This window comes from Pimephales promelas, chromosome 1 (genome assembly GCF_988280905.1).
Source record: "Pimephales promelas chromosome 1, fPimPro1.hap1.1, whole genome shotgun sequence".
Lineage (NCBI taxonomy): Eukaryota > Metazoa > Chordata > Actinopteri > Cypriniformes > Leuciscidae > Pimephales > Pimephales promelas.
The window spans coordinates 10,046,307-10,069,211 of record NC_142769.1 but is presented as its reverse complement, the minus strand read 5'-3'; the positions used below and the strand labels follow the sequence as shown (position 1 = coordinate 10,069,211).

Below are 22,905 nucleotides of genomic sequence, written 5' to 3'. Positions count from 1 at the left end.
TTGAAGAATGTCGGTAACCATACAGTTCATGGCAGGGCCGTCGCCAGAACAAACCAATTGGGGGGGCATTTAATTTTCATAGGGGGGCACACTTTTTTTAATGATCTGAGACAGACCAAAACAACAACCCATATTAGGCTTCAACTAAAATAGACCACAATAGTCTTGTTTTATTCATTTTATTTAAATAAAATACTTCACTCTATGATCTCAACGTCATTTCCACATATAGCTTGCTAGCCTAGTAGCCTATATTTTTGGTTAATCTGCATAGTTCGTCACATACACAACACAGTGCCATCTAGTGGCTTTCTTGTAAAAGGCGCAATCAACGTAATATCATTAGTCCAAAGTCCAAACTAAGTAAAACTACGCCAAAACCAAATTGATTTATGACTCTACACTTCATAAAAATGAGTCACAAAAGCACCTGGTTTCCACCAACAATACAGCAATAATAAAAGCAATGCATAACATACTGCAATACAAATTTAGCAATGTAGCAGACAAATTCTCTATTCTTACTTTTATTATACTGTCTGTTCCTACCATCTAATTAGCTCCAGAGTCGTTTCCACGCACGTTGTTGTTGGTCAAAAGTCGTCTTTGTCAACGACGAAACTTTAAACCACTTAGCATAAGCTTTGCTGTAGGCGTACAAAACCATAGACTATGTACAAAACCACCAGAATTTGATTCTCGCATCGCATGCACTGCGCAGCTGCGCAAAGGAATTACGTATAAACAATACTGTATGCAACTAAATAAATTGCATTGTTTATATTATTTATTTATCCTTAAACACAAACTGCATATTGTAATTTGAAGAAGTAAAAATACTAACACAAAAATAACAAATTGAAAGGTCTGCTGCTGGAGACTTGCCATTGGCTGTTGAATGTGAATAATTAATGAGGTAGGTCTTTGCAAGGTTTGGGTGCTGTTTTGGGATGTTTTAACAGTCATTTGTGAAAATAATTATATTTCAAGTTACGTTCTGTGTAATAATGCGTTGAATAATGAATTTCTAAATCATTTCTGAAGATAATGTATTATACATTCCTACCGTTGTAGAGCTTACCGTTCCTGTGAGATAAGTTATGCAGAAAGATCGAGCTCTGCTCGATATAATTATTAGCATATACATAGTAACATCTATTGTCAAGCTCATGCGTAGGTGGGCACAGTAAGTCGTTTGGGGGGGCACTGCCCCCCAATGCCCCCCCTTGGCGACAGGCCTGGTTCATGGACATTGACTTTCAATAGTATAAGCAAAAAAAAAAAAAAAAACCCTACTAAGTCAATGGGGCCCAACAAATGTTTGGCTACCAACATTCTTCAGAATATCTAATTTGAGTGATGATGATGATTTTTATAATTTATTCATACAATTAAGACTTCATCAAATCAAAAAGGACATTTACTTAATAAATGTCTCTGCTTTTAGTGTGGTTCATTAGTGCACACTATTCATCATTTTTCAGCAAAATATACATAACTGTTATGACGCACATCATGTAAGACATCATGATGTTAAAATTCTGCCTTTGTAGAAGCTTTTATGTTTTTCATTTTCTTTCACACACATGCGCGTGCGGCCGTGCAGGTTCATAACGTGCATTGCAAAGTAATGTTTTGGGGGAAAAAAATAGTAAATTATTATTTTATTTATTTATTTTCACAAACAAAGCACTTATGTCAAAGCACTTATGTCGCTTCATAAAATTCAGATTAAACCACTGGTCACGTTGATTACAAAAACGATGTCTTTACTATCTTTCTGGGGCTTGAAATGATTAAAAAAAAGATTGTTCCGTAGATGAATGAAGCTCTAACAGATTTGGAAGGACATGAGGGCGAGTAATTAATGACAATTTTCAATTTTGTGTCAACTTTCCCTTGAAATATACTCTTTTAAAAAATATTATTTCCATCATCTTAAAAAAGGTCTGCTAAGGGGTACTTCTTTTTCCACAAGGGTGAGTAAATGATGACATATCATAGCTATGTATATATTTCCGCAAAAGAGTGCAGCAAAATCTGTACTGGATGACACATTTGTACGGTGAATTTTACCGTATCATAGATTATTAGGTATGATCCGCCCAATACATTATTTTCTGCTGAATATCCAGTTTTCCGCGAAAATGTGCCACGGTAAAGATTCAAATCGAGTTTTGCAAGAATCATGGCGATCTTTTAAAGATGAAATCTTCCATGAAGCTCAATGTCAGAATAATGTCAGCAGATCAGCGTGTGATGAAAGTAACACCTGAGACACTCGAGGCTGATTCATTGAACAGTTAGCATGTGGCTAATGAGGGGGAACAAATGGTTTTTGAGTGGCGGGGTGTGTGTGTGTGTGTGTGGCAAAGAACTTGAGTGTGTATTTCTGTGCAAAGTGCATCAGAGTCTGTGGATCAGTGTGCATGTGAAACTGTGACTAATATTTAGAGGACAAAAGCACCCATGTGCAAAATCAGACTGAACGCATTTACTGCCATTTCATTATGCAAATACACCTTTACTTAGCTATCTAAATGAGGAATCCCAACACACCTTTTAACGCTAATTATAACTTAACAGGGATACTCTCTGCCTTGTTAGAATTTAAATCTGCAATACTAGTAAAATGTACAAATTATATGATTTTTTTTTTGAAGTTAAGAGAAAATGTAAATAAAATATACATACAGTACACTATCGGTTTGAAATAATTAAGATTTGTTTTTAAAAAAAAAGTCTCTTATGCTCATCAAGGCTGCGTATGTTTAAAAATGTGAATATATTGTAAAATAAAATGTATTCTTGTGATGAAAAAAAATTACTCCTAATATACAGACTTGCTGCTCAAGAAGCATTGCTTAAAGTCCCTGTAAAGGCAATTCTACAAAAAAGTTCTAAACACATTATAAATGTTACATATGTATTGCTAAAACATATTACAAAGACTGTGAACTGTGAAGTACTGAAATGTGGAGTTAGACTGTTAAACAGTTTTTCACCATTGCAATTTTACGGATTAATTAGGCGGGGCTAAAACAGGGCTCGATGACGCACTGGAGCCCATGAGCTGCTGGACACCCCCCTATTTAATGACACTGAGTCTGATCTCCCCCTCTCCACACACACACACTCCCCGAGCACATTCACCGCTCAATCGCGAGTGACTGTCAGTACTATTAGTTACTACAGCTGAGCCTACAGTTTTCTAGCTAGCTATGCCTTTGACACGGACATGCATGGGCTACTACCTATCATGTACAAAACAGATCGGTATCTTCATTTAAATTCCCCTAAAAACGATCACATCAAGAAGAGGTTTTTAGAGAGCCAACCTTGTTGATGAAAAGCTAAGGATCACCCCCAACACCTGCTGCTGTAGTGATCGTTTTACACTGGATCGTTTAATAAACTTTCCTCAGAGACAACTGGGATTCACTGATAATCCGCTGTTACTGGTGAACGGGGCCGAAACGACGATCTCCCGCCTCAGTGTTCATCCTCCCGTCTCCAAAAGCTAATCAGCTAATATCACCGTCAACAGCTTTCCTGCTAGTGGGCGTGGTTTCAGCGGACACGCCCCAGCGTTTGAGAGCAGAGAATCTGCTCATTTTTTTCATGATTTCGATAGCTTATTTTATGTACTTGCCGGCTTTTTTTATCATTCAAATTTGGCTGGGTGGCTAATAACACATTTTTCTGTGGTATGACAGACTCAGAACACATACTTAATTTTGACTTTACAGGGACTTTAATATTATCCGTGTTGAAAAGAGTTGTGCTGCTTGATATTTGGGTGGCTCCGTCACTTGGAGGTGGCTCCACCACTGGTCCTGTGGTGTTTGGACTATTTATCCCCCAGACCACAGTATGTACGCCAGCAGAACAGTGTCTCAAGCACTGTTCTTAGCAGCACAGGGGTGCCACACAGCGGATTTTCAATACAACACCGGCAGATGCTTCTTGCAGAAATTCTCAGATGACACCACAGTTGTTGGCCTTATAAGAGGAGGTGATGAGGAGGTGTACAGAGTAGCATTCGACAACTTTTTGCAATGGAGTGTGAACAATCATCTCCATTTGAATACCACAAAAATCAAGGAGATGGTTTTGGACTTCAGGAGGGGGAGGAGTAGGATCCAACCAACACCTATTACCATCGGAGGCACTGAGGTGGAGCTGGTGACCACTATAAGTACCTTGGTGTGCAGCTTAACAGTGAGCTGGACTGGAAGAGCCATATGGAGGCGGTGTACCGCAAGGGGCAACTTATTTTTTAAGGAGGTCATTTGATATCTGTCAACCCTTGCTCTGCAGTGTCTATCAAACAGTGGTGGGCAGTGCTCTGTTCTTTGCTGTGGCTTGTTGGGATGACGGCGCCTGCACAGCAGACAGAAACAGAGTGGACAAGATCATCAAGAAGGCTGGCTCAGTGGTCGGGACTGAACTAGAGAAGGTTCAGCAATGGCAGAGGCCAGAACATTAAATAAACTAAGATCAATATTGACCAACCCTGCACACCCAATCCACCACCTGAAGGTGATAAACAGCACCTTCAGTCAAAGACTAATAACACCAATGTGCAATAGGAAGTCCTCCAAACCAGCTACTATACGACTCTTTAATGCACAAAAATAACGTCCCTTTGTTTTAGATTGTTGTATGTTAACTTAACTTATGGATATGTGAATGTATGGTGTTGAGTCTGCCTTGAAGCAGCCGGGACTGAAAAATTAAAATAAAAAAAAGAAAAAAAAAATAGAAATGTTACTTTGGCAGCTAACCGAAATAAATACATTTTTGTACTACAATTACTAGTCTGAAACTTTGATTAAAGTTGCATAGTAACTAAACTAATAAAAATTACAAAAACGCATAAGAAAATTACTAAAACTTAAATTAAAATGAGAACTGAAAAAAGAAAAATCGAATACACAATCAGCTTGATTTACGATAAAGATGTATTTTTATTGATTTATTTAGTGACATAACTGGAATATTTCTCACATTAAAAATATGAACAACACTAACAAAATTACCTCTGAAGTAAAAAAAAAAATCCCTTAACATTAATTTTATTAAGTACAGTTTCATGGCCGGTACATGTCAGTTCATCCAATTCATTTTCTGAAATGACTGCATAAAGCTACTCATGTATTTTTCTTCATGTAGTCGTTGTTTAAGAAAAAAAATTGTCAAAATATAGTGAGTTATGGTGGGTCTTTTTATGATGCCAGTTGGAGCATGTTACGAGGAAGGATTGTGCCAAAAGAAAACATACATTTCTCAACTAAAATTTTCAAATTCAACATAGATAAAAATTCATCAGAGTTTAAGAGGATCGAAGCAAATCCGCTCAGAATTCATCCACCCTCAGAGAATTTGCCAACCCAATGCATCCGCTCTGTCCGTCACAAACAAACACCTGTTTTTGTGGCCGGACCGGGTCAGGTGAGGTCGAGCTCAGAATTTAATCAGGTTTCAGCACGGGATCGAGAGGATTTGTTTTAGATTAGAGTAAATTATGCAACACAATGAGGATTACACTGCAAATCCTGGATTCAAGGCCTCTGATTGACCACAGACAACTGCATTTCTCCGCCGCTGATGGGATATTTTCCAAACCGATGCTCTGGAGAACACACAGCCGTGTGAAGCCCAAATGCAAACACCTCCAAGACAAAACCGTGCACCGTGAGGAAATTAGAATGACACAAATCAATGCAAGGACGCTTCAGTATCGATTAAAGCCACAAACGGTCCTCCATCTATCCATGTGTCGGCAAACATCCTAATTATCAAACCACCATTAAGCATATCAAACTCTTTACCTTCCAACTAACTGCTTTCCACTCCTGAGAACACAGTCAGCATGGCGAACTGGTTTTCAAAAGACACCAATTGATAAATCAGTATAGATTTGGAAAGGGAATAGTAATGTTCTGCTTTAGTTGTATCCACTAATGTCTTCACCAATCAAATGAATCACTAAGACAAATCTTTAAATGGATATCCAATTTACCTTTAAGAACACATGGACACAGGGTCCAAAATGAACACCGCCAAGTCAGGGTAAAATTGTCTTTGGTAATACAATAAAATTGAGTCAGAGAACAACAGGGTGTGTTGGAAGCAAGATTTTTGAAAGGGGGTGTCCAGGTTTTCACGAGTTTACCCCAAAGATCCAGGCAAGACAAGATTAAACACGTAATTACTTCCAAAATAATTCCTGACAACATTCTAAAATAATGTGACATGTAAGCTATGTATCGTTTCTTTTGCAACAACTCTTTTCCAGTCATAGACCAGTGCTCCAAGCACTGACAAGAATCAGCATTCGCGTGTGCAAAAATGTGTTGCGCTGACAACAATACGGTGGTGGCAAGAATCACGCAGCGGAGGAATGGAAAGTTGACAAGCCATTAAAAAAGTATTGACTTAAGAATTACTTCTATATTTTCAAATATTTTAATATAATATATAAAATCATGAGGATATATAAAATCATGTTCTCATTCACTCCGGCGACATTTTTTAAAATAAATTAAACTAAATTCTATTTATAAGGTAAAACTTTTACATATTTAGGCATTAACTAATGCCAATGCCTAATGCCAAAATGTTTTCTTTTTTTTTATTTTAAGTGGCATGGGAGAGAGTCAGAAGTTCATTTGTTGCCTCTTCAAGAGTTTATAATAGCATATCTTAAGATTTTCACATGGATAAAGAAAACTTCCAAAATGTTTATAAATGTTGGCTTTATTAAACTATGTTTTAAACATGTGAACAAACAGTCTAATATGTCTATTTATTTTTAACCCACTGGGGTCGGCTATCATGCCGGCGCGATGCTGGGCTCGCTTTTTTTCTTATCAGTGCAAAAGAGACTCAAAATACTCTGTTGATTGTGATCTTACATATAAGTGTTGTATATCATTAGATCATGTTAAGTGTCTATTTTTTGTGGATACTCGCAATAAAAACAGTCGTGTTTTTTGCCAAATAAAGTAAAACATAAAACAACAATTGCACAGCAATTTTAAATGTCTACACATTTGTCTATTTTAAAATGACTTATTCATTTACATTTTTTATGTTTTAATTAAATTGATTTATGCTATTCCTTATTCTTTTGGTTTATAAAGTGTCACAACAAATCCTGCATTCCTATTCTTCCAAATATAATAGCATCTGTGACATTTAGTCACTTATCAGTTAAAAAAAAATATGTCTCTACTTTTGCCTGGACAAATACACTATCATACATTTTTTAAGCAAAATGGCAGGGCAGAACAAGAAAAAAAATGCAGACAGTATTCCAGTGAATAGCTTAATTATCATTTCAAACCTTCTCCCACCAATGCACAGCTTCCAATGCGTTCACTATATGAACAAGTTTTTTCAAAGTCTCAAGGAGCACTTTATGAAGATCCACCCAGGCAAGGCAGATCAGGACTGTCCGTTCTTCCAGGCCTTAAAAGAGTAACATGGTAGCAGAAACATCAGCAGTCTCTTCCAACGCATACTCATCCCAAGGCATCACATAGTGACGCTTTTGACAATGTGTATACATCCAACGCACATGGCACCCTTTAGCGTCAATATGACACGCTTCGGTTATGGGTAGGTTTAGGTCTGGGGTAGGGTTAGGGTTAGACCACTAGGAGGCGCCTTCTGGCCCATATATATATACGTCTCATATAGACGCTAAAGGGGGCCATGTGCGTTGGATGTATATGGAGTATACGTGTATACCCACATCTAAATCCCCTCTGATGCGCATCATTTAGTTGCTATCCAATCTTGTGATCGTGAATAAAAAACATTGTCGTACCCATAGATATAATATGAAGAGTTCAGATGCAAAAGCCTCTAAATGCCATTTGAAATTTTCTTCTAAAATGACCATTTTTATCAAGCTTGTATATTTAAGTTCAGTAATTTCACTTAAATGACAATTAATAGGTAATCTTCATTGCCATTTAAGTGAAATTACTGAACTTAAATATACAAGCTTGACAAAAATGAATATTTTAGAAGAAAATTTCAAATGGCACTTAGAGGCTTTTGCATCTGAACTCTTCATATAGAGACGCCCTATTAGCTGCTGGGCACTGAGAAATGAGGTCGCCATCTTAAACCGGTATATAGCAAGATTTTATATGGACATATAAAATCTTGCCTATCGCCGAATGTGGACAGCCGTTAACAATTGGAGAAAAGTTGGTTCTCCCTGCCATGAAAGAGGTCTCTACCGCAATCCCACACAGGTGCTGAAATCCATCCCTCTCAACAATGACACTGTGGCATGCGGGATAAATGAAATGGTTGCAGATACAGAGGAGCAGCTATGTGTCATCCTGCGGGACACTCCATTCAGACTCCAGCTGGACGAGACAACCACCGCTCTTGCCGATGGCCTATGTCCATTATAGGGCCTCAAACACGAGATGGCAGAGGAATTTTAGTTTTCTAAATATCTGGAAGCCCGACCATTTTTAACATGCTTTCTGCTTGTTTACAGGAGAAATCAATTCCCATCTTTACCTTCTTATCACATGTGCCACTGATGGTACCCTGCATTGGTTGGCAGGTAGCGTGGGTTCACCGCTCTGCTGAAGGAACAGGTGCCGCATATCCGTAGATCTGGATAATGGATAGGGGGCACTGGCCCAAAAAATGCCAGTTTTTATCCATCATTCAGAACAAGATGAAAAACGTAAATGTAAACGAAAATATGAAAAGTTGCATTGTATCGATACTGAAATATCTAAAACGGTTCCAATACTTCATTTCTGTCGTATCAATGTACAGATACCAGCTGTACGTTCTCGCTCTCCCTCCTCTCTGACAGTGAATTGACACACACTGACTCATTTCATCTCATCTCATTCGCTCCTTGTATTGCCATGGAAGTAGCACGCATATAAAGCTGCCTCTCAAACAGCTCGCGAGTACCAAATTTACCTCTTTTCTGTGGCGTATTGTGCTTAAATGGTCAAATACATACAAAGTTAAGTCAAAATGCCTGTTTTGCTGAGTCCGTTTTGGAAAGTAAATTTACACTACATTTACATTTATGCATTTGACAGACACTTTTATCCAAAACGACTTACACTGCATTTCAAGGTACACATTTAAATTCTTATCAGTTCTTGCTTTTCCTGGGAATCGTACCCATGACCTTGGTGTTGCAAGCAAACGCACCACTGTTTGAGTAGGAAAGCTGGGAATAAATAGTTGAGAGAAAACACATGTTGTGTACCAGTATATTGGATCCTTGCATAAGCTCTTAAAGTGACAGTAGCCTAATAAACCTGCTGTTGTTGGTTATTAATGTTAATCAAAGAACAAATGACAAAGAAAAAATCACTTACTGCTCTTAACTGAATAACTTTTGTAACTTTAATTTTAAGCATTAATCTTTTTTTTTTCATTTTTGCAATGAAAACTATGCAGTGCTATTTTATATTTGATTACTTTCCTTTCTGTAGCATTTCTAACCTGAATATACTGTTAGATCCACTTGAAAAAACTTAAAGACATTTAATTTATTTGTAATTTTTCTATTTTATTTATTTTGTGTTATAATTTGCAATTTGTATGGAATATTTAGAATTGAATATTTTTCAAGGTACGTATTGAAGTTGGAAGTTGGAATTGAAAATTCCAACCCTATTGCATTGGCAGCTAAACTAAATAAATAAGGTTAAGTACTTATACAATTACTAAAAAAAAAAAAAAAAAAAAAAAAAGCTAAATAGAAGAAAAAAATGCATAACAAAATTACTAAAACTTGAACTACACTGAAAAAAACTACTTGTAAGATTTACTTAATAAAATCCTCGTAACAATTTGCACAAGTAAATTTTAAGTAAATTTTACTGCTATAATATTAAGTACAACTCGCGTGCCATTATCAAGTAAAATCTACTTAGTATTGAACAAAACTCTCATGAAGAAATTAAGTAAAAAATACCCATTTACATTTCATTTAGAAGCTATATCTATTTAAAGTAATTAAGTAAAGTTTATTTATTGTTTTTAAATTAGGAAGCTTGCTTTTATGAAATTTTTAAGTAAATCTTACCATTTAATGAAGTAAAATAAGTAGATATTATTTAAGTTTTTTTGTTGAGATTTTCATTTACTACATATTTAAACATTTAAACATTGATAATTTCTTTTTTATAAATAATCATGAACATAAATAAATAATCATTTTCTCAATATTTTTCACAAATCACACAACTAAAATTCAATTAAACAGTTTATTTTTCAGTCATCAAAAATGTTCATACAAGAATGGACATTCAGTCATCTCTTGACACAGGTGCATTCAGTAAAACTGTCTTTACGGTATTGCTGCTTCCAGCATTTCCTTCCCTTCAAAAAGGATGGATACATCGATTGGATCTTCTCCATCAGCACCACGAACGACCAGTATTTTAATGCTGTGCTGAGTGATGTCACTGCCGCTGTCTTCCTGCATACAATTTAGAAGAAAAAATATAATTCTTTTGAGAAACAAAAATATAATGGCTTAAATTATTTTATTTGACTTGCATTAAAGGACAAGTTCGGTATTTTACAATTAAAGCCCTGTTTTAAGATCGTCCCTGATGAAATAGAATAGTTAAGATTGTTTTTTAGACAGATGCTCCGGTCACGAGAATTTTTGGATTCTGTGTTAGCACCCCCCCACCTTTATAATGAAAGCATAGGTGCACTCGAACAATCATTCATTAAAACGCATAAAACTTTAGTTTACAAAGACGTGAAACTCACCGAGTGGTCTGGGGTGTTCCCTGATATGCTCACACAAAAATCGCTGTAAAAGATGCTTTCCAACAGGTTTTATCGTAGTTTTTGTCCAAGTCCATTTTCTTCCTGTTTTTGGTCGAAATCCACAGTAGTCAATTGTCGAGTTTGCGTGCGCGATCCTTAGTTATCTAGTTCGAGTTTGCGTGCGCGATCCTTAGTTATCTAGTTCGAGTTTGCGTGCGCGATCCTTAGCTATCTAGTTCGACCGAAAACAGGAAGAAAATGGACTTGGACAAAAACTACGATAAAACCTGTTGGAAAGCATCTTTTACAGCGATTTTTGTGTGAGCATATCAGTGAACACCCCAGACCACTCGGTGAGTTTCACGTCTTTGTAAACTAAAGTTTTATGCGTTTTAATGAATGATTGTTCGAGTGCACCTATGCTTTCATTATGCATATGAATTCATGAAATGAATAGTGGAATAAAGTCATTATGTTTGCGCACAAAAAGTATTCTTGCCGCTTTATAAACTTAAAATTGAGCCACTGCAGTCACTGCATGACTACTTTGATGATGTCTCTATTACCTTTTCTGGACAAGGACGGTATATCATACATACATTGTATTTTGAAGAAAATGGGATATCAAACAGTTGACTGTAGCCATTAGAAATCTACTATGGAAGTCAATGGCTACCGTCATTTGATTACCAACATTCTTTTAAAATATCTTTGTTTGTGTTCATCAGAAGAAATAAACTCACAACGGTTTGGAACAACTTGAGTGTAAACAATGTTTACACAATGTAAACAATGACAATTTTTATTTTTGGGTAAACTATCCTTTTTAGGGTGCTATAAACTGGAGTGCAGTTTTCTGTGAAATAAATTTGACTCTGTTTAACCTTTCACACGCAAGTTTAAAATATTCTAGCTGACCACCCAGTGTGCGACTTTCATTTTAAAATACATCTCCTTATTATTTCCATGGCGACGTTTCGTGATTGTGAAAATGAAAATGATGTCATTAATGACTCACCCTCATGTCGTCCCGAGCCCGTCAGAACTCTGTTCATCTTCAAAACACAGTTTATCATCTTCTTTATCGTCAAAGTAGAGAATGAGGCTGCGGATAACTGATTCCCATCTCAAGGCTTTGTGTCTGTGAACAGATTTATATTGTACCATTACACAACCTTTTATTCATACAATCAAATCATGAAATACAATCATGAAATCAAGTGAGAACACAAAAGCATTCATGCGCAAGGACTGATTTGAGTACTTAGAGCAAAGTGACTCTACTTCCTGTTCCTGTCTGCCTTGCATTTTGGCCAAAGCAGAACTGTCGCTGAAACTCTATCATCTTCAGTACAGATTCTTAATATTTGAAATTTAAGTTGTAATTTATGACTAAAATTCTAATTACTGAAATTTCTGAACTTTTGACTTTTGTCTGTTTAATACAGTAAAGCTACTTTAATGCAATCTATATTGTATTAAAAGCTATACAATAAATGTACATGCATGTATGAGAAATACATTAAGTATATCTTATTTAAAAAAATGTGAACAAGCACACTTTTGATCAAACACACCTGACTCAGTTTGTCCAGAAATGGCCTCAGTTGGTCCCCACAACACCTCCCATGGCCTTCATCAGGGCAATAAGTCTTGATGTGCATTGGTCAAGTCTGAACATGAATCTCTGCCCCATGATCGATTCTCCTGAATTCCTCCTTGATCTAATGTGACAAAATGATTCAAGAGTACAACAGCAGAAATTTGGTTAAATAGACTGATGCAGGGAGCAAGGGTTAATTATACAAGGACTGTAGATATCAACAGTGGAGTGAACAATCCAGCACTTTCTTTTGTAATGTGCAAATCCAAAAGAGAAACACTAATTTGGCATTTCAATTTTAACTTTCAGTTTAGTACATTTCAAGTTTATTTATTTTTTCATGTGCTAAATCAGTTACTGTTGTCAATATTAATATTGCCCATGATTGCCACTCACGATCTCTATTTTCTACAATCAACTTTTAGAAACAGGATGATTTTAGAAACGCAGCCCTGCTTACTTTAAGACCTCATTTATGCACGATTTAGTGTGATTGAAAAAAAAAAAAAATAGCTTTATGTGTAAACGTTCCATCCTGAACAATATTCAGCAAGAGCATTCAAACTTTTCCATAGTCAACAGTATAACGTTAAGAGCGGTTGACATTAAATTGGTAATTTTAAGGCCCAATTTTAGCTAGCTAGCAGTTAAAAAACGGTAAAGATTGTCTACTAATTTCTACTTAGTTTGACATTTTTACACGAAAAACAGTTCTTTGTGAATCTATAAAACTATTGAAAACTTCCGATTCAATATAAATAATGTACGTTAACGTTAGGAAGTGAAAAGGGGGTTAACGATACAGTATACTGTTATGGATAACCCACACGCGTTGCACTAATATGAGGCCATGTTGTAAGGTGAGCATTAATGTTTATTGAGTCAAATAAACAAGAATCATCAATCAAAACCCACACAGACTCATGTTTTATTAAATGTAAAACAGAAAGACAAACTTACCTCAAACACGACAGAAAGCAGCCACGCAGCAGCCCGCCAATTCGTCTCGTCTCAGATCCAAAGTGCGCAGTTAGACTTGTCCAAACGCGCATGTGCGGATTCAAACGCGCTATGCTTTTCTATTAAAATTTACTTAAAATTACTATGTTTATGTGAAGGGACTATAAAACGTTTAAATATTACAAGAAAATATATAATAAGATTTACTCTTTCCAACCAGTTAATTTATTACATGAATTAAACGCGTAGATATTTAAAATTTTACTTAGAAAATTCTAGTTCACATTGAATTTTAATTTTATTAAGTAAAAATTATGATGATTCATTTAATATATATTACTACACCAAAAAGTTCGTTTTTACAGTGTAATATTAAGATTAACCTAAAAAATATTTTATTTTACCATATTTTTTAGCACACTGGAAAAATGTATAATGTTATATAATGAATATAATAAATATAATGTTTATTTATGTATTATTATTTGGTGATAATTATCATGTGAAATATTTCTCAACAGCAAAAAATCCCTTCATAATTCCCTGAACATACTCTTTATAAAGTACAGTTGCAGGGCTGGTACATTTTATCAGTTCACCAAATTCAATTTAATTTTCTGAATTGATTCAGTAAAACTATGAATGTGATTTTCTTTGATTATAGTATAGTTTCCATGAAATTGTGTTGGTTTTATTTTTCTCCGCAGGCACACAAATGCAATCCGCTCAATAATCGGAATTCAGAAAGCAAGCGTTTAAGTCAAATAGCTGTTAGTGCTGCCATCACAGGTCCGTCAGCAGGCTGACATTTAAATAAGGGCCAGTTAGCGTTTCCATCTGCCGGCTCACTCATAGCTGCTGGCTATAACAGCACACTTGATAATGTTTAGGAAAAATATGAGTGTTGATATGTCAGCTGCCTGGATTGTTGACGTTAAGAGCAGTTTATTCATGTCGGAGTGTAAATCCATTGCTTGCAATTTTTCAATTTGGGACAGAGGACAGACGGAACAGACACATTACAAGACAAATATACGAATGTGTTTGTGGGTGCATGTGTCTGTGTGCTGGCCTTTTACTACAAAACCACTATACTTACAGTTTCCAACACTCTCATGAGACCGAGACGAGAGAAAAGAAAAAATGAGGATATTGATGTTTGTGTGGGTTTGTGATCCAAATAATACCCTTCTGTTGAACCACAATGCTTCAACCTAGAAGCCTAAGCCCTATAAACAAGAACCCCATGGTCTTCCCCCTATGAGAAGATGAAAAAAATCTCCTAGATTTGATTGCTATTTTTTGTCTATAAACTTGTATACAAATCAACTAGCACTAAATCTCTAGTAATGCCTAACCCTAAACTTTACCCTTGTGAAAAATAAGTATGCTTTAAATGACTTTTTATAAGAATATACTTAAGTGTGAAATGAATGTAAGGTTTTCGGACACTTACTTGAATGTTTATTGCAATTAAATGAAAATATATTACAGTTTCAATGTATATTAAATGCAATTAGCTTTTTAGACCCACTTAACTTAATTAAACATCTCATTTCATTTCTTGTCTTTGAGTTAAAGTACGATGCCATGGCAAACTAAAAAATACTTTTATACTATTAAAACATGCATTTAAATAAATTTGTATTTGCACATTTGTAATTCAGTTGAAATTTAGAATTTAAAATATACATAACTTTACGTCCAACAACACACTAGGGCTGAACGATTAATTGCATTTGCGATAAAATCGCGATATGATGAAACGCGATTTTGTAATCGCAAGAGCTGCGATTACACTGACACGCGAGAGAAAAGCAGTCTGCAAGATAAAGCATCAACTTGCCACGCTACGCGGTCTGGCGTCCAGAAAAGAACAGTTTATTGTGTTATTTATTCTCGCCTCTCCTCAACAATCCTGGATCGATTCAGAGAATTTCAGAATCGAGTATGAGCTTAGTTTTTAAAAACACATGCGTGATGACGCTGCGCGTGCTTTAGAAACGAACCGTGTTCTGAATCTGCTTGCTTCTATTTTCTCGCTCTCTCTCTTCCTCACTCACACACACGACACCGCTCGAACCTTCCAAAACATAGTAACGTTATTTTATAAAGGTCGGGGTTGAACCAAATTACAAGGACATTCGCGGGCTTCATTGAACAGGTTTTGCCGCTTTGCTTGATGTTATAACGTTACACTTGCAGTGCGCGTTCTCTCCCGCGGGTATTTTCTTTACAAATGCTTCACAGAGGCATTATTTATGTATTTTGGAATGCAGTTGGCTTATATTAAAACCATGAAAATCACTGAGAAGGCTGCTTTCATTTTAAAATACTAACGCGTGCTTTGTGAAGAGCGCTCGTGCATGCGGCCGTGAGCGACTCATTGGTAAATGTACTTGCATGTCAAAATGCTTTTATGACGCGAAATTGATGTAAACACGGCCAGTTATAGACCATTTTACAAGATGTAAACAACACTGGTCCAGAAGCACTTCCTGTTTCAGTTTGTAAATGGTTTCTTAATTTCAAATGTAAATGTAACTTTTTTTTTTTAAATCGCATATTAAATCGCAATCGCAATATTGGTTAAAAAAATCGCAATTAGATTATTTTCCAAAATCGTTCAGCCCTACAACACACTATATATATATATATATATATATATATATATATATATATATATATATATATATATATATATATATATATATATATTTGTATGCTTTAATATGTTAAAGTCATATATGTTTAATATGTTGAAGTCAACACATCAAAATGAATGTACTAGCATCACAAAAGATAAAGAAAACAATGATTGTAAACAAAAAAGAAGAACTTTGTCAAAGTGGTCTTTTAAAAGTGGACTGTGTTAAGAAGCATAATCATAAAAGTTCACTCTCTTTAAGTGCACTTACGTGGTCTTTTAGTTCATTAATAGTTATATTACTGTTTCTGCAAGTAAATCAAGTCTAAATTTTGAATAAGATTTGAAGATATTTTTAACAAGGGTATGCTTACACAATAATGCCAGCAACACCTTAAATCCAAAAACCTCCACAACACGGAATCTAAAAAAAGCATAAAACCTACATAATAAACCCTAGCCCAAGACAATAACCCTAAAATATGAAGTTTAAATCTTAATCCTACACAATACATCCTAAAATACTGTGTTTGTTGTCTTTATCTATTTTCATTCATCATATTTCCCTGCTGAGTGAATGATCACCATCTCCTGCCTTCCAACCGTCTGACTGCCAAACACCTCCAAACCTCAGCCAAAGACACACACACACATCGGGGAGATTGTGTGTGTCTGCATATGCATATATGTGCACTTTAGTGTGTGTAATGCATCTCTTGCCGCGGTAGACTAGACTCGTGCTGTGATATGCTCCAAAAATAATAAAGCAAGCTTCTGTTGTGCAAACACACCTACACACACACACACACACACACACACACACACACAAATAAATAGGCACAGTGTTGCATAAAATGAAAACATATTCCAAGACCATTTCTCTAAAAATGATAGTAATGCTCAAAAACACCACACCATCAATTTGCACAACATTACAGCAATTTGTGCCACGTATTTTTATTTTTTTTCCAGATATCATTTTGACAAGCCCAAACATTTAGAGAGCGCTTATTTGTGTTCTGCATTGGACAGGACAAATTCATGTCCTGTCTATATTTTGAGACACACAGTGTTGAAATGGTGCTGTGTTGCGAGGCAGTGTGTGTGTGTGTGTGTGTTTTCTCTCCGGGAGCTTGGCAAAATGAACCTTGTGGGCTTTAGGGGTCCTTTAATTCATTCTCAGTGTGGCGCTGGTCCAGTCCTGAGGGTCTGGATGATAAACATGCGCATTTATTGGTGCTGTCTGTGAGACACACACACGCAGATGGACAAATTTAGACATGCTGAACCCTCAACAATAACACAGAATGCCCTTCGCTTCACTTTTTAGAGATTAGAAATGCTGAAATATTCTAGGGCTTGGCAACATACGTTTTTTTGTATATATAAAGTACAGTTGCAGGACTGGTACACGTAAAAATATTAATGTGTTTTTCTATGTGTGGTTGTTACTTCCAAGAAATTGAATTGGTTTTAGTTTTTTCTGCAGACACAAATATAAACAATTTTAGTATCATTAATTTACCATTATAGTCTTTGGTTACATTTCGAATTAGATTTAATTTGTATATTTCCTGTTTTCATTTCAGAATTAGTTAAAATTTCTGTAAGTTTGTTAGGGTGTTTGTCATTATCTTCGTATCTTTTTTTAAAAATATATCGATATTGTGTTAGTTTTAGTTTAGTTTATTTAGTTTGACTTTGCTTTATTTCAGAACTGTAGGCAGGGCTAATAATAATAATAATAATAATTTTTAACCTAAATATTCCCAAAATTTGAATTATATTTGATTATGCACATTTCCTCTCAAAATGTCCACAAAGGTTTATGATTTGTTTTAATTCACATTAGTTTCAATGGCGAGTCCCATTACATTTGCGAAGCTGTAATTTATGTATTTTTTATAAATTTACCTCAGCACAAATTATAAGCAGTTCACAAAAAAAAAAAAAAAAAAAAAAAAACGCATGGTGTCGAAATAAATAGATCCTTTATTTCCGTTACAATATTGAGAATTTGAGGAGGAAGTGCACTTGACAGTGTAAAAACACTAATTCTTCTAAACTATAGGTGAATTAATGCAAAAAAAAAAAAAAAAAAAAATGAAATATGACAAGGCAAGCACATTAAATAAGTGTTGGTCTTGATCTTCAGCAATTACAATAACATGTTTCCCTTTACCAGTTTATCACCGCACCTCTAAACTTCAATTAAATGTCACGTAGTATTAAATGCCTGAATTTGTGACTGCGAAGAGAGAGGGTTTGCAATTCAAACACACATTCTCATTAAACAAACATGGTGCTCTTTGCGGGAAGAGCAAGCTCAGGAAGATTTGATTTGAAAATGAAGAGATGTTCCTCTTTGTTTAGAAGAGCAGAGAGTGAATGGAATGCTAATGCACGAGAAAGAAATGTTTTACATTTAAATAAGACTCTCTATCAAACGCAGGTGTGGCTGCCTTCATCTGATAAAAATGCCTTCCATCTTCACTAAAGCTTAGCATTTAGAGAAACACACTTGCACTGCTTCTGAAAGCTCTGTACATACACACCGCACACATTTCTAATGTGAACTTGATTGTTTCTAAATCGAAAACTCCCGAATGATAATGACACATCGTCAAGCCATACTGAATTATGCTGTCCTGACAGAGATGTGCTCACCTCTCACGCCACATTTTCATGATATCTGTCAATTTCTTTTTTATTATTATTATTCAAATTTGACTTAAAATGTGTAAATGGCAGTTTTGCAGAGATCGATTTTGTGTTAAATCATATACATAATAAAAATATACTGCACAAAAAAGCATTCCAGATACAGTACATACATACCAAATGAACTGAAAATGTGATTTGTTAAAATATTATCAAAAAAAGATCAAAGCAGAAATTCCCTGATATGACTGTTTTTAGAGGGAATAGTTATATATATCTTATAAAGGAGAATGTCTGGGTAAGCCCACAATAAGGAATTTCGAACCAATTTAAAATAAGATGTTAAAATAAGAATGCACTTTATGCCGTGTAATAAGCACGTACTCCACACCACTTGTCTTACCCAAGGGGTTTATCGTGCGTACCACATGCACGTAAAAAAACTTGCGTTTGCGTATATATTGCACAATAAACACAATGCGTGCTATAGAGACGCATTTAATGAGATAGAGTTTGTAAATGCCTTGATTTGAGATGTCATCTAAACAACTATTTTATTAAAGGGGTGATGAACTGAGAAATCAAATTTTCCTTGAGCTTTTGACATCTAAGAGGTCATCATATTATAAGAATATCCTGTAAGTTTCAGAACTGAAAAAACGTCCTTGTTAGTCCAATAAAAGCTTTTCTTGACACCAGCCTCAGCAGACGACTCGTTTTTCAAAGTGGGGAACTATGACATCAAAGAGGATAAAACACCACCCCCGCAGAAGATGATCAACGCCTGCTTCAAGACGGCCGGTTTAGCCCCGCCCACTGATTCGCGCATTACACGCATAGCTAAATAACATAGGCCTACCTTGTGATGACAAACCGGATTTATCTACCGAGCAATACAGAATATTGTGCAGTGCCTGGTTGTGGAAGAAGACAGTCTATGCATATGCTTCCTCTGGATTCCAATAGGACTGAAAGGATAAACTTTATTTTTTAATGACGTTCCAGCTGATGAGGTAAAACATTGTCCGTCTGTTCGCTTCATTTCACTGAGGATTGTTTTGTAAACAAGACTGGATTTGCAGACCGATTAAGAGTAAAGAACGGTGCTGTGCCGTCTATATTGGATCTGACAGGAATGATGAAACACACTGACTCTGGGTCGAACATGCATGGGCGAATCATTTCGGTCGCCATTTCACGACATTGGACGTTTTCAAAACAATTTCCCCCAAGTGCACCGACGAGTCGAAACTCATTATAACATGCAAAACTGTTCTCCACTCGCATCAGTGGCCGTTTACTTCCAAGTCTTCAGTGCGAGACGCCCATAAAAACCGAGCGTTTTCAGCTAGGCTCAAAACTAGGGTACAAAATAGCCTATTACTTATTCATTTTGATGTTTTTGAATGCAAAAACCAAGCGAACATCATAAGTTGACCTCAGACAACAATATAATAAAATGTAAAAAGCCAGTTCATGACCCCTTTAAATAGTTCATATAAAACGGCCTAATGTGCAATGTAAAAGTTTGTTTGCAGTACCTCAGTTTTCGCTATTAGAGTATTTATTATTAAATACATTTGATTTTTAAAGTGATTATTAATTCATTATTTGGTTTGGATTTTGGTTTTCCTAATTTTATTTTTTGTTTTCGGCCCAGATTTGTATTTTATTTTTCATTTTGGAGCATCCCTAAAAACAAGTGTACTTAAACAAATACTGCACACTTTGGTTCTCATTCATGAAACATTCGTAAATATACGAGTAAATTTGAGTGTGATTTGCGCGTAAAGTGACCTTCCCGAAAACTCTTCTCCTGATTCACAAATACTCCGTAAACGTCAGATGTGATAGTGAAATAAATGAGTGTGTTTTAATGAGTCGTAAATGTGCGCGTGCACGTTCATTCTCAATTACCATAAATCCCGCCCCTTTAAAGGGGTCATGAACTGGCTTTTAAAATTGTATTATATTGTTGTCAGAGGTCAACTTATAACGTTCGCTTGGTTTTTGCATTCAAAAACATCAAAATGAACAAGTAATAGGCTATTTTGTACCCAGGTTGTGAGCCTTCCTGAAAAACAGTCGGTTTTTATGGGCGTGTCGCACTGAAGACTTGGAAGTAAACACCCACTGCTGCGAGTGGACAACAGTTTTGCATATTATAATGAGCTTAACTCACCCGTCGGTGCACACATGGGGGAAAACGTCCAATGTTGTCAAATGGCAACCGGATTCGCCCATACATGTTCGACCCAGAGTCCGTGTGTTGCACCATTCCTGTCAGATCCAATATAGACGGCACAGCACCGTTCTTTACTCTTAATCGGTCTGCAAATCCAGTCTTGTTTACAAAACAATCCTCAGTGAAATGAAGCGAACAGACGACGATGTTTTACCCTCATCAGCTGGAACGTCATTAAAAATAAAGTTTATCCATGCAGTCCTATTGGAATCCACAGGAAGCTTATGCAGCGACTGTCTTGCACAACCAGGCACTGCACAATATTCTGTATTGCTCGGTAGCGATCCAGTTTGTCATCACGAGGTAAGCAAATGTTTGATACTTAGCTATGCGTGTAATGCGCGAATCGGTGGGCGGGGCGACCGGCCGTCTTGAAGCAGGCGTTGATCATCTTCTGCGGGGGTGGTGTTTTATCCTCTTTGTCGTCATAGTTCCCCACTTTTAAAAACGAGGCGTTTTCAGAGGCTGGTGTCAATAAAAGATTTTATTGGACTAACAAGGACGTTTTCAGTTCTGAAACTTACAGGATATTCTTATAATATGATGACCTCTTAGATGTCAAAAGCTCAAGGAAAATTTGATTCCTCAGTTCATCACCCCTTTAAATCCGACTGACAACTATAGCTTCATATTATGACATGAATGCGAATGAAAAAGAAAAATTTCTCAGATGCAGAAATTGAAGTTTTATTATTCAAAACGCCACATTTTATTTTCAAGCGTACATAGTGGCATATCAGGTCCTATAAAAAAGGAGGCTTGGCAGCATATTATTACAGATGCAATTAATGGAGTTTCATCTGTTAATCGAACAGTCCCAGAAGTGAAAAGAAAATGGTTTGACATTAAACTTGACTGCAAAAAAACAAATTAGTTCACTTGGAAACTAATGGAGGAGGAGGAGGACGACAATCGCAGATGCTATATTACTGGCTCCCATAATACAAGTAAAAAGAAAAAACGTATGTAATTACTAAACGTAATATTTTTTCAAAATGCTGTGTGAATATGTACCCGATTAAGGTGAATTAAAATGCAGCCTTATTAATGAGCAAAACGTTCGGATGGTAAACGCACCATTTACGCGTGGCTGGGAGCAGGTGTAGATTTCTTGCGTACCAACTAACATTTGGAAAATACGAACATTTTAATGAATCCGAAAATTTATGCAAGAAACCACTTTACACACGATTTACACAAAAATTCGTTCTGCTCGTGTTTCATGAATGAGACCCTTTGAGCGACGCCATGCTGTGCTGCAAATGGTGTGGGGGAGAAAAAAAATCAGTTCAGCCTGAGATACATTTTGAAAAATTGAAAAGGACAGATCTCCTCAGAATGTGAAGAAGAACCTGGACAAAACTAGACAAAAGGCCAGAGCTGGACGATTACAAAAGAAGTACCAGCAAAACGTTAATATCCCGCCGACACTGCTAACACACATATGTACATACAGCTCAAAACATGCACAGAAAGAATCCTTATTAAGCGACTTGAATCACAAAGTCACAGCGGCAAAAAATTACCATATGCGCTTGTCAAACCAAGTCCAATTAAAGAAGAGGCAGCAACAGACACAGAGAATGCAAATTCCCAGGGGTTGAGCCTGAAAAATCTGTGAATTTCTCCACAAGAGAGACACACACACATGCATGCCACCAGAGCTGATAACAACCTGTCAGTCAGCATTCAATATTTTTGTTCAGAACAGCATACGTACATACTACTTTTTGTATTTTTGCAGTTTCCAGTGTGTAAAATGTAAAGTATGCATGTATGTATACTGCACAGTATGACTTTTCTGAATGATCTATACTACGTACGTATACGTGCAGTCAAGTCACTTGTATTGTTGCTACAGCACTATTTAAAAGCATCTCTAAAGTAAAAAACAAGAAAATAACAGTTGTAAGTGTTCAATTATTTTTTTTCTCTATTACAATTTTTGTTCAACAGTGTTCAGCAAAGTTGCAAAGTTCACTGCAGAAAACAGAGCAC

The 22,905-nt window shown here is 36.1% G+C and overlaps 1 protein-coding gene and 2 long non-coding RNA genes across 27 annotated transcripts in view; all 3 read right to left on the bottom strand.

Annotated features, from left to right (window-relative positions):
• Nucleotides 1-22,905, bottom strand: part of LOC120477782 (adhesion G protein-coupled receptor L3) — a 375,074-nt gene that overhangs the window by 182,084 nt on the left and 170,085 nt on the right. The gene's annotated exons all lie outside the window — the stretch shown is intronic.
• On the bottom strand, nucleotides 10,261-11,343 carry LOC148998339 (uncharacterized). The gene is made up of 2 exons (XR_016149074.1): nucleotides 11,168-11,343; nucleotides 10,261-11,014 (listed from the first exon to the last, which is right to left on the bottom strand). It is a non-coding gene; the product is annotated as an uncharacterized LOC148998339 (long non-coding RNA).
• Nucleotides 11,784-13,661, bottom strand: LOC148998338 (uncharacterized). The gene is made up of 3 exons (XR_016149063.1): nucleotides 13,355-13,661; nucleotides 12,369-12,515; nucleotides 11,784-11,932 (listed from the first exon to the last, which is right to left on the bottom strand). It is a non-coding gene; the product is annotated as an uncharacterized LOC148998338 (long non-coding RNA).